At 39.0% G+C, this 12,504-nt stretch overlaps 1 long non-coding RNA gene across 1 annotated transcript; it reads left to right on the top strand.

Moving 5' to 3' along the window:
• Positions 1-692: 692 nt before the first annotated feature.
• LOC139073719 (uncharacterized) lies at positions 693-8,245 on the top strand. The gene is made up of 3 exons (XR_011522705.1): positions 693-1,468; positions 4,484-4,636; positions 8,048-8,245. It is a non-coding gene; the product is annotated as an uncharacterized lncRNA (long non-coding RNA).
• Positions 8,246-12,504: the final 4,259 nt, after the last annotated feature.

Here is a 12,504-nt window from a genome sequence, read left to right as displayed (position 1 = left end):
TGTAGCCCAAAGATACACTATGGCACTATTCAAGACTTTGGAACTCCTAGACGGGTACAGATATGGGAACTGCAGGAAAACAAAACACTTCGGACTGCAATTCAATATTCTGGTCATTATTTTCTTCTCTACAGGCATTCAGAGGATAGTAGGGTACATATGTGTGTATATATGTATAATTTGGGACTTTTTCCCTAAAAAAGAAAGCAAGAGTAACAATTGGATGGGCCAAGGAGACACAGAAAGAATCCACAGGGTAGAACGTGCCCAAAATAGAGGTACTGCATTAAAATTAATATTCACCCTAGTCAATGACTTTGAATTTTGCTCTTTAATGCATGTATTTAAAATGTATTTAAACTGTAATATCAGGTAAGAGAAACACATGGAAATTGTGTCAAATTCTTACAGAGTAGTGAAATGTGAGGTGCATAAAAATAAGACCAAAAGTATGAAATCCAATTAAAATTTCACAGGAAATTTCCTGCAAGAGTATATTTAGTAAAAAAGCCTAATCAAAATTTTCCAAATAAAATTTACATTTGTATTTGAATATTATTTCTTTAAGAAAAATACACACCTTTAGTTCATAAGGTGCATATTTAACTGAATTTTATACATTTACGATGTTAAAAGACAAGAACGTATGCATATATAGGTATACACACATGTATGCATTTATACACACGCTCAGAATTCTCTTCCACGTTTCATTTAGCTTATTAAAAATGAATACAAACAGACTCTGAGCTCCAGGACCCTCTAAGAGCTTATAGCCTGTAGCAGCTTTCAAGATAACAGCTTCTTCAACCAGAGGAGTTCTGACTTCTCGGTCAGACTGTTTGAAGTTTCCAAGGCTTAGGGAGAGGGTGGTCTTTTTAGAAAAAGCCAGTATTTCAAAGAAAAGACATACCTTTTTTCCCCCTCTTTAGTGCCAAGATTTGAAAATGCTCTGAAGAGGGGAAAAAAAATATCTTCCCTTTAAAATGTAGCAGTTCTCTGAAGAGACCCAACCCTCTGCTTGGCAGACTCCAGACGTGCTCCATGCCAAGTACTCTGCGCTCAGAGGCCCTGGGCCATACCCTGAACCAACTGCTCAAATAAGGTTCTTCTCATACTAACAACCTGAAATCAATTATCCTGAAAGAGTTCCCTACTGAAGGAAGTTTATTTTCCCAACATACAAATTATATTGGAATGATACCCATTAATGAGTTAAAGTATATTATTTATTCCTAAACACCCATAAATTTCTTGAATCTGTATTTGGCAATTTTTATTTAAACGAGGGTGTAGTTTAAGTTTTGCAAACCCATATTACATTGTAATGTAGTATTTTTCCTCCAAATCCCCAAAACAGCTACTGAAGACTATTATCCTTAAAGAGGAGGAAAGCTGGTGTCTGAAACCTTACCTGACCTTGGCCAAGTTACTTAACCTCTTGGAGTGGGATTTTCTCATCTGTCAGGTGAAGCCATGTTACAGGATTGTTGTGAAAATTGAATGATGTAATGTCTATAAAGGATCTGACACGGAGAAGGAATTGACCTGTGTTTCTCCATCATTTAGTCATGAAATAATCAGTCTAATATGGCACCTCAAACCTCATTTTCTTTATTTGTGAAATAGCAAAGAGCACACATCTCTGAGGGTTGTGGAAAGAGTAGATGAAGAATCGATGTAAGGCGCTTGGAACAGCAGTTGCTCCATGCACAGAGGTAGTGAGTGGTGGTAGTAAGAGTAGTTACAGAACAATTTTGTGATCGCCATGAACAGATCTAAGGAGCATCTAAAACGTGCATGACATTGTGTTAAGTGCTGGGGGTAGAGTGTTGGAAACCACTGGCTCTTAAAGAGTCAGAACATACACATGTGGAAGATAAATCCAATGACAAATTAGCATCTAAGTAACAAATGACTAATACAGACTTTAAGTGATATAGAAGTAGCAAGGAAGGAGAAATCGCTGTCAGTGGGAGTATTTGAAGAAGGAGATGGGGCCTGGGAGCTGACATCGAAGACAAGGTAGAGTTTATTTGAGTAGTGGAGAAGAAAGGAGACATTTCAGTTAGGAATAAAGGACAAAATGATAGAAATTCACATTGTGATTTTAAGAGACATCAGATCAACCAGTTTTTCTAGGGCAAGGATCATGCGACAGACAGACGAGCATGAAGGCTGGAGAATAGAAAGGGGCTCAATCATGAGGAGCGGCAGGTGCCAGATGTAGGAGTTTGACTTCCTGCTTCAGGAAGAGAAGGTCAATGGGAGGGATTGAGACATAGAATGGCATGTAAAACAAAATTTACGGAAGATTGAGTGCAATACACTTCATTGTTTCTTCAAAATTCTTAGCCAGTTAAACCCTCATCAACAATAAATACGTGGACTGGTAATTATTACCTATTTCTAATTCCAAGTACATTTCCTAAAATTTAATTTCAGATATGAGAAAAATTGGCTTTCCTAAACAAATATTGCAAAGCAAACATCTCGGAAAAAACTAATTTTTCACTTTGACTCACGTGGGAACACAATTCTCCCCTCCTCTTTCTCTTTCTCTCTGTCTTTCTCTCTCTCTACTTTGTCTTTGTTTCAGAGAAAGACAAAGGCATTTATTCAAGAAGGATCTCATTATGAGTCATTTATAAAGAATAATTAATAAGTTTCTGTAATAGACTATAGAGTTTTTTTACAAAAATTAATCAGGGCTCTAGGAGTAAAAGAAGGAGGAGAAGATGGAGAAGGAGCATGAGGGGAAAAGAAACAAAGTCAGGTAGGAAGCACACACGCCAATCTGGAAGAACGAAACCAAGGAGCCAACATTTACAGAATAAAAATAAATGAAAACTAGCTCCATTTGTGAGAGATTAAAGCTAGGAAAATTTGAGACAATAAAATCAAATCAGGTGAAGCCTGAGATTCTTCCTTCCTTGGTGCTGTCCACAGTAGCTTGGACACAGGCAGCTGGCTCAATCACCTATGGTGTCCTCAGCCAGTAAACACGTTTTATCAGGGACCCTTCCATACTCCACTCAGAGTGGGAGGGTGGGCTTGGATCTCTTATAAAAGATTAGAGCTCAGCATTCAATCACAAAATTAAAACAAAAAATTGGAAGGATAGATGTCTTAGCTTGGGCTGCCATAACAAAATATCATATACCAGGTGGCTTAAAAAACAGAAATTTATTTTTTCATAGCTCTAGAGGCTGGAAAGCCCAAGATCAAGTTTCCAGCAGGATTCAGTTCCTGGTGTAAGTTTTCTTCCTGGCTGGCACATGCTCAGCTTTTTTCTATGCCCTGACGTGGTGGAGAGAGAACTTTGGTGTCTCTTCCTCTTTATGTAAAACATCAGCCCTATCAGATCGGGGCCCCATCCTTACAACTTCATTTAACCTCAGTTACCTCCTTCTAGGCCCTGTCCCCAAATACACACATTGGAGTTTAGGGCTTCAGCATATGAATTTTGGGGGGACAAAATTCAGTCCATAGCAATAGGGATTTAGAAAATTTTCGTCAAAATTTCAGTTGATAAATGACTACCTGTGTGGCCTTGAGTTATCATTTAAACTCTCTGGGCCTCCTATTACTCATCTATGAAAAGGGTGGAACGGAGAAGTATTGTTCGGCTAGAGGTTTCTGAGGACCATTTTAGCTTTAATCTTTTCAGATTCCATCATTATGTATTTTAGTATAGATTCATGCAATGTATGTATCAAGTAGATACTATCAAGTAGTTAGATTGCATGAATAAAGACTAACTTAACAGTTTCTAAGCTATGATGATGCTTAAAATGAAGCAAAAGAAATGGAGAGAAACTTTGGTAGAGCCAATAGGAGCACAACCACAAGTATGACAGTATCGCTGCCAACAGCTGGGAAGGGGTGGAGGCAGCTGCAGACGGACTGGGCTAGCAGGCTTCAAGATGCCTGAGATGTGATTGCTCATTTAGGTTAAAAATATCTGGTTTTTTTGTTGCCAAAATTATATCCTTTTTGAAGCAAAACAAAACAAAACAAACCCAAGCACTCCAATCAGTCTTTTTAGATAAGAACAAAATCGCAATGCCCTATTCCACCGCAGGATTCTGACCTACCGTAATCATTAATCTTTGAATGCACGTCCTTGTTGACAACAACTAATTCTTTGCAACTCTCATTGTCAAAATTTGGTGGAATTCAGATCACTTTCTACCCTTTCTAGCAGTTTTTAAAATAAACTACTATAAGACAAAAGAATCATAGTTACAGTAAGGTTGTAAGACACACAGTGATAATGACAAGGATGAATCACGTTTAAGATATTTTAAAACTAGTGATCAAAGGAGTGATTTCTAGTTGATGGAGAAGCTTTGAAACTTTGGGTCCAGTGAAAAAAGTATGAGTGAATGTTGTAGCACCTTTCTGTATTCCACTGAATTGCTTAGAATTAGAAACCCAAGAACATATTCAACAAAGCCACTGTTATCTGTTCTTATTATAGATGCCAGAATTCACTCCCAGAGCAACAGAACCAAGGTCACTGGCAGCCCCGAGGAAGAAGGAAAGAGACAAATCCCAGAGACAAAGACGAGCAACTCAGCAATGAAGAAGTAAGGATGATTGGATGGATTTTCTCCATCCAGCATCCTAACTGGTAAGTAATACCTTCTGCCTCTTTAAGGTAACTATTTATTTGCCCTGGAATGGACAGAGAACATTTGCTTTAGCTTTGAAAAAAAAAATGTGCGCTCTAATGGATGGAAGAATCAAATTATATCAGAAAAGGAAGCACTTTAAGCTTTATTGCTGTAGATCACTCTGCCTCCAGCTGTGAAACTGATTGATGTTTAAAGCCCCTGAGGCACTGACAGCTGTGGTGGCTGCTTCAAATAAGAAAAAAAAGTGTGTGAGTGTGCATGCGGGTGTGAGTGAATGAGTGTGTAAGCATGCGTAGGTGGGGTAAGGAACTAGGTAGTGAAAATTTATTTTCATAACTTTCCTCTAAAGATTCTTCCTACAATTCTTCTAAAACAGATAGAAGGATAGAAAGATACTTAGGTTAAATATTTAATAAATACTTAGATAAATAGAAAAGTGTGTGTGTGTGTGTGTGTGGAGAGAGAGAAGGATCTGTATGCTCAGTTAACTGAATGCTTTACGTCTGTGTCACTAGATGCAGGATGGATGAGTAGTGAAAGGAACCAGTGGTAAGGTTCTTGGTCTTGTTTAACATAAACTAATCCAGTTTAGGATTAGAGATGATTCAATAAACAGTTGCAAGGTATAATTGAATTGATTGAAAAGCTACCTAGACTGGAAGTAATGCTTTGTTCTTGCTTTCCCAATGCAAGGATTAGACCCATTTTGGAATATTTCTTATATGAAGAAGAACAGGGCACTGCTGGGAACGACTTTAGTCCTATTAAATAATCCAAATATTTCTCTCTTTTTTTGAGGAAGATTAGCCCTGAGCTAACTGCTGCCAATCCTCCTCTTTTTGCTGAGGAAGACTGGCCCTGAGCTAACATCTGTGCCCATCTTCCTCTACTCTATACATGGGATGCCTGCCACAGCATCGTTTGCCAAGTGGTGCCGTGCCCGCACCCGGGATCCGAGCCCGGGAACCCCGGGCCGCCGAAGCAGAACGTGCGCACTTAACCACTGCGGTGCCAGGCCGGCCCCTAATCCAAATACCTCTTAAATTTACACTTTCCACCCAGCATTACAGCTGGAAACACAAAGGTTGGGTGTGGAAGAGTTTCTGCCCCGATGATGTAGATGGATGCCCAAGGAGGACATTTGGCATTAGTTTACATTTGCATAAAGCATGTCAAGACCTTATCAGACTCCTGAAAAAATCTACAGATTTCCTCTACTCTTTTGTGCTCAATCCAAGAGAGCAAAGTTATAATGTGACAAGGGTACTTTTCTTTATATTGAAGGAATAGTGGGAAACTAACAGAGTTGGTGTTTACTTGTGTATACATGGGAGATCCTGGAATAGACACATTTTGAAGGGGAAGAGATAGAGTCTAGCACCTCTGATGTAAACTTCTTTAAAAATGGAACTAAAGGGTAAGCCCTGGTGACCTAGTAGTTAAGTTTGGCATACTCTGCTTTGGTGGCCCAGGTTTGGCTTCTGGCCAAGAACCTACACCACTCATCTGTCAATGTCCATGCTGTGGCTGCAGCTCCCATATAAAATGAGGAAGGTTGGCAGTAGTGGTTAGCTCAGGGTGAATCTTCCTCAGCAAAAAAAAAAAAAAAAAGAAAGAAAAGAAAGAAAGAAAGAAAGAAAAGAAACTAAAAATGTGTTTATAGGATCAGCTAGGATGAGCTGGTTAGAAGTCTTATCTTAGGATGAGTTTTTGAAATCTCAACTATTCATAAGAGTATAATGGTCTTTTTAATTGGACCTCTTAGTACTCTTCAGTGAGCACTTTTCCCAGAGAAAAACCCCTCCTAATCCCATTATAAGCCTGCAGTTTTCCTTCCTGCTGTCTGCTGAAGGCTTTCTCCTACATAGCCTTCAAAATTTTTCAGCTTGCCTCCTTTTTTTTTTTTTAATAATTTCATTCTTGCGTGGTGAGTTAAATAGTTTAAATTGATTTCTGAGACCTATCAGCCTGGAAATTAATTTAAAAATTTATTAAGAATGTTTCAAAGGAATGCTTGTGCTTATTCTTTCTCACCTACAACTTTCATATTATTTCATGCTCCCCTCCCCGAGCTTGTAAACAGAGGCCTCAAAAGACAGTTGGGAGAGAAATAAGCTGTTTTTGTTGTGAAAGCAATTGTAAAATTGTATCTTTGTGCCATGGCAAATATTGCTATTATTTTCCTAGTGGCATAACTAAAATGGAGAAGAATATGATCATTGTGCAAGATGCATCTTTAATGATTTTGTTTCTTTTGTGGAATATTCTTTGTTCTTAGGCTGGGTTTGTTAATATAATTCTCTTGCAGTTCAGGTGACAATGCCCAGTTCCCTATCTCCTTACTCTCCAATGTGAACATTAACTCCCCGTTATCCTTTTGGGTCAGGCCACTATCTACCATGGCACGTGTCTCTCGTCTCTTACTGATCCCTAGCAGGGGAGAAATCAGATGGACTGAGACTCCACAAGAGTACCATCTCTAGGGTTTCTATATAAGAGTGGCTAGGGGTGAAAATCCAGTGGCAAGGGAGAGCTACTTGTCTTAAGGCAGCATTTGTTTAGAAAATACACTATTTTAAATATGCGTTTGTGTTATTTGGAGTGTCTGTGGGGTATGCGGGGGCTAAAGCCATGCCAACACTGATAATTACCCTTAGAGACACTGCCACCTATTAGGCTGCACTTTTTTTTTTGAGGAAGATTAGCCCTGAGCTCACATCTGCCACCAATCCTCCTGTTTTTGCTGAGGAAGATTGGCTCTGAGCTAACATCCATGCCCATCTTCCTCTACTTTATATGTGGGATGCCTACCACAGCATGGCTTGACAAGCGGTGGGTAGGTCCACACCCGGGATCTGAACCAGCAAACCCTGGGCCACTGAAGCTGAATGTGTGAACTTAACCACTGCACCACCGGGCCAGCCCCATAGGCTGCACCTTTGAAACTATTCTCTTCCAAATCAGTCCTCAGAAGGAAAGGCAGTTAAGCTCCCTGACGTTCAGTGACCCACAGCGATATACAGGAAATGTGGTAATATTGGGAAAATAAGTAACACAACTGTACACATCATGGAATGTGGAACTCTACCATACCCCATGTTTTCATTTTCTTATATTATCTTTTCAAAAGTTTTCACATATATTGTTTTCTCAGATCATTTGTTCCTTCAACAGATATTTGACTACTTACTACATGTAAGGCTTTCTCCTAGAAACTGGATATACGGTAATGGACACAGCCTCAGTATATAGAAAGGCATGGTTCCATACAGTCATGGAGTGTATATTATAGAAGGATGGATGAATGTTCAATACTTAACTGTAAAGTGAATAATTTAGTTATGATTATTATTAATGCCTGCAAGAAGTTTGGGGGAACTGACCTTGCTTTGTCTTTGCGGACACAGAAGATTTCTCTGAGGAAACGGTATTTAACTAAGATCCTAAGGACAAGCAGGACTTTGCTTGTTGAGGGACTGCAGTGATGATGGTGATAAACCTCCAAGCAGAAGGAGAGCATGTGCTAAGACTACATAGAGGCAAGAAGGGACCTGGGTCTTCTGAGGAAAAGGAAGAAGGTCACTGTGGCTGAAGCCTCAAGAGTGGACAGGGTAAGAGAAGCCAATTCTCACAATGACCCTGGAAATGATGTACGCAGGCACGCTCTACGATGCTTTAACAGATTTGGTTGAGCTTGACTGGATTATACCAGAGCCTTTGCTCTGCCCTCACCCAATCTCACTCTTCCTTCGCTACATACCCTTTAAGTTTCAGCTACACCTTAGGTAGCACTTCTGGAGTGTAAGAAATAGAAATGTTCACTGGCAATTAAAAACAAAGACTCTATTGGAAGGAGATTGGGTAACCTCCAGAACTGAAGGAAAAGTTAAATAACCAGGACTCAGTTAGCTAAAGAATGAGAGCAATTCCAGAGAATTCAATAGTAGCAACTCTTGGAGAGTCCCTTCAGCCCATTCCATCAAATGGCCCAGTTTAGGAGAGAAGAGTCTGATTGGCCTGGCTTGGGCCAAATGACTATCTCTGGGTTTACCAGAGGGGTGATCCCTGGATTACCAGTTCCAGGAGAATTACAGAGTGGGTGGAAGGGCAGTGCACTAAAGGAAGGCATGATGAGTGTGCTGGGTGCCAACCAATTACCTCCAAGCCAGTTGGTACCACCTTCTGTCCTTCCCATTTGGCTCCCAGCGAAACTGCCATTTAGTGTATATTGGCTGCTGCTTTCCAGAGTGACAGCACGGCAGGGAGACAAGGGGAGGTCTACACCCGAGGCGGAAATCTCTTATGTGAGTTCAAAGACTTTGGTCTCTGGACCTCAGGCCAGAACTTGTGACTGAAGCCCTCAGGAACCCACTGTCTTCCAGAAGACATTTGTGCTGAGGGACTCTTTTCTGAGAAAGTAATACTTGGATTACTATTTTCCAATCAGATAAACAAGAACGCCTTTTAAAAAATCAATTTAGCCATTTCTCTTTTTATTTTCAAATGCATCATTCTTTTTTTAATTGAACTTTTGCTTTTAAAATGGTGGATGCAAAAAGGCAGCCCAGATGGGTGCAAGAACAATTACAACCTTAGAAAGCAGCCTCACTATTGAAAAAGCTGACAGTTGTTTTTTTTTTTTCTTTTTAGTACATCTTTAAAAATAGTTTTAGGAACATTATGTGTTCATTTAAAAATTTTAAGAATACTGGAAAAATACATATGAGAATTTATATAAGAAAATAAAAATCACACATAGTGAGATAAACGCTTTTGACATGGGATGTACTCCTTCTAGTCTTCTTCTTCGCATATTTATATGTGTTTTCTAAAAGTAGGATCATATTGGGTACCGGCCCAGTGGCATAGTGGTTGGGTTTGCATGCTCTGCTTTGGTGGCCTGGGGTTTGCAGGTTCGGAACCCAGGCACAGACCTGCACACTGCTTGTCACACCATGCTGTGGCAGCATCCCACATACAAAATAGAGGGAGATTGGCACAGATGTTAGCTCAGGCCAATCTTTCTCACCAAAAAAAAAAAAAAAAGAGGGGTCTCATATTGTACACAGTTTATAATTGTGCTTTTTTCACTTAACATTAGACAATGACCATTCTCTGGGTCATTAATCTTCAACAGCGTGTTCTTTCAGATGCCTGCTTAGAATTATGTTATGGGTAAATCACAATTTATTTAGTCATTCCTCAACACTCATGAACATTTGGTTAGGCTGTAAGTTTAATTATAAATCCTGCTACAGTGAGCATTCCCAATACATGAAACTCTGTATGTGTGTCTGATTATTGTGATAGGTTATATTCCTAGGAGTGCAATTACTAGGTCAAGGAGTAAAAACATTTTAACCATAAAATTTTACTAATTTACTCTCCCAAGAGCAAAGAACCTTTGAAACCATCGAGCTAATTTACCACTCCTCACAAAATTCATCATGGAGAATTTGGCAAATGCAGAAATGTGTAAGAAAATGAAAAATCCTCTGTAATGTCTTCAGAGGTAATTGTGGTTAACATTTCAATTCTAATCCCTCCCAGTGTTTCTTCTATATCCCTCTGTATATACACACTACCTGTGTGAAAGCTTATGCAGAATCTGGAGCTTTGCTCTATCTATGGCTGTATTTCCAGCTTTATTCATTTTCCCATTTAAGAATAATCTTTAAGAAATTTTTCTTAACGGTTTATAATATTCCATCCTATGGAACTTATGTGTTAAATATTTAGGTTGGTTACCTCTGATTTTTAATATAAATAATGCTTTGATGAACATTCATATATAAATCCGTGTACAGCTCTGATGAGAACCTTGGCATTAGTTTCTAGAGGTGGAAATATTTGAGCAAAGAGCCTAAGTATTATAAAGATTTTTGATACCTACTGCCAAATGACCTTTCTGAAAGGTTTTAGCACTTTATAATTCCACTTGCAGAGTATGAGAGCATCCATTTCTCTCTAGCTTCCCTAACATTGAGTATTATTAATATTTTCCCATCTTGGCTATTGACTACTCAAAAGTAGTACGTTGTTTCTTTAATGTTCCTGTCTTTGATAACTCGTGATTTGGACTTTTTGTGTTAATTATCTTTTCGTATTTTCATTTTGTGATTTTCCAGTGAAGCATCTCTGCAATTTTTTTAATTCAAAGACTTCTCTTTTCCTTATTGGATTATAAGAGCTACATAATAAAAACAGATCTCTCAGGAAGAACGTCAAGAAGCTCTTCTCTTGGTGATTCCAGGACTAGCAGCAGCAACTCCTGGGAACCTTGTCAAACATGGGAATTCTCAGCTCCCAGCCCAGCCCTACTGCAAGCTGTCTTCACAAGCCTTATATGTGGTTCTGATTGATTCATGCTGAAATTCGGGGGCCACTCAGTTAGAACCAAGATGTCTTCTCAACACAACAGGATGCGATCACTCTCTCCTCTGAATGCCTATAGACCTGGTTTGTGTCGATTGAATCACGTGAAATTGCTAATATATGACTTTTCCTGAACAGCAAAAATGGCGATTTCATGTGCTCTAAACTTTTACATCTCTAAGGATAATTTTTACTAGAGATGGCATTCAAATATTTAAAACTTGGTACCAGTTTGATCTTCATCAATCAGAATGGGTTCCCTCATTGAGACGGGGTCCCTCATGGCTCTTTCTGGGCAGGTTTTTAACACCTCAGTTGCCAGAGGAAGAGCTGGGAAAATGAAGGTCCTCGGAGAGGGTCTGGGTGGCTGGGATGGGGGTAGCACTGGTCAGGTTTGGGACAGCATTTATTTATCAATCTGTCCAAAAGTCTACAATATTTTTACAACTAGAACAGCTGTTCCTGTGCATACCTGAGCTGGACGTCTGCTCTGTTGCTAGGCTCTATTCTGTATCAGTGTTCTTGGTGTAATTGTATTGTTCTCCTTGTATGCTTGCAAATTCTGTGAGGTTAGAAACTGTGCCCTCTGCATCTTTTTACAACCTGTAGAAGTAAATATTATGCATTTCACATAAAAAGTGTTTGTCGAACAAATATTGATTTTCCATTATGGCTCGCTATAAGGAGGAAGAGACGAGATTTTGAGACTATCCTGCTTAAATAGAATACACACAAAGAGATGAATGAAGTCCTTAAGGATTTCATATTGTAAGTAGCATAGTTTATTTATTTCCCTGGATCTATATATACATGACAGAACTTTCTAGTGTGATACTTAACTGCTGCCTGTAAAGAAACGTCCTCTGGGAACAGAACTCAAAGGAGTCTTAGTGTTTCAGGCTTCAAGAGAATAGTTTTCTCCAGGACCCTACCTTTCCCTCCAGCACCTCTGCAGGCTTCTCCCTGAAGAGTGAATTAAATGCTAGGCTCTTTGTTCCTCTGTCCTTCCATTGCCACCTACTAGGCCAAGTACACTGTGTTCTGAAGCCCAGTGGAACACAGTCGTATCTTTGAGCAAATGCTGAGAACACCGCTAGTGACAAGGACATTTGTGATTTCGAAGCTTTTTAAAATCTAACTGTTTAGATATACTTTTAAAATATATTTTTGTATAGGATAGTCCGGAGTGAAACTGTTTGTTATTGAAAAATGTAACCAGAGAAAAACTTTTATAAATGTTATTAAATCCTCCTAACATTTTCTTATAAGTAAATATCTAAATCTGTGCTGTTTTCCCAAATTCAGCAAGCAAGACTTACTGCACAATATATCACGTTGTTATGACAACTGATGATCTAGAACACGTAAAACCTGTAAGGATGAAGCACACCATTCAGCATAATGCACTTTATTCTGTTAAAAAGAAAAGTTATTTTTTCCTCTGCAAATGAGACAATATGATGGGGAAATTAAATTAAATGGTGATGTT

The sequence above is a fragment of the Equus przewalskii genome, chromosome 9 (genome assembly GCF_037783145.1).
Source record: "Equus przewalskii isolate Varuska chromosome 9, EquPr2, whole genome shotgun sequence".
Lineage (NCBI taxonomy): Eukaryota > Metazoa > Chordata > Mammalia > Perissodactyla > Equidae > Equus > Equus przewalskii.
Note: the sequence above shows the minus strand (reverse complement) of the source record. Positions and strands in the feature narration are given on the sequence as shown.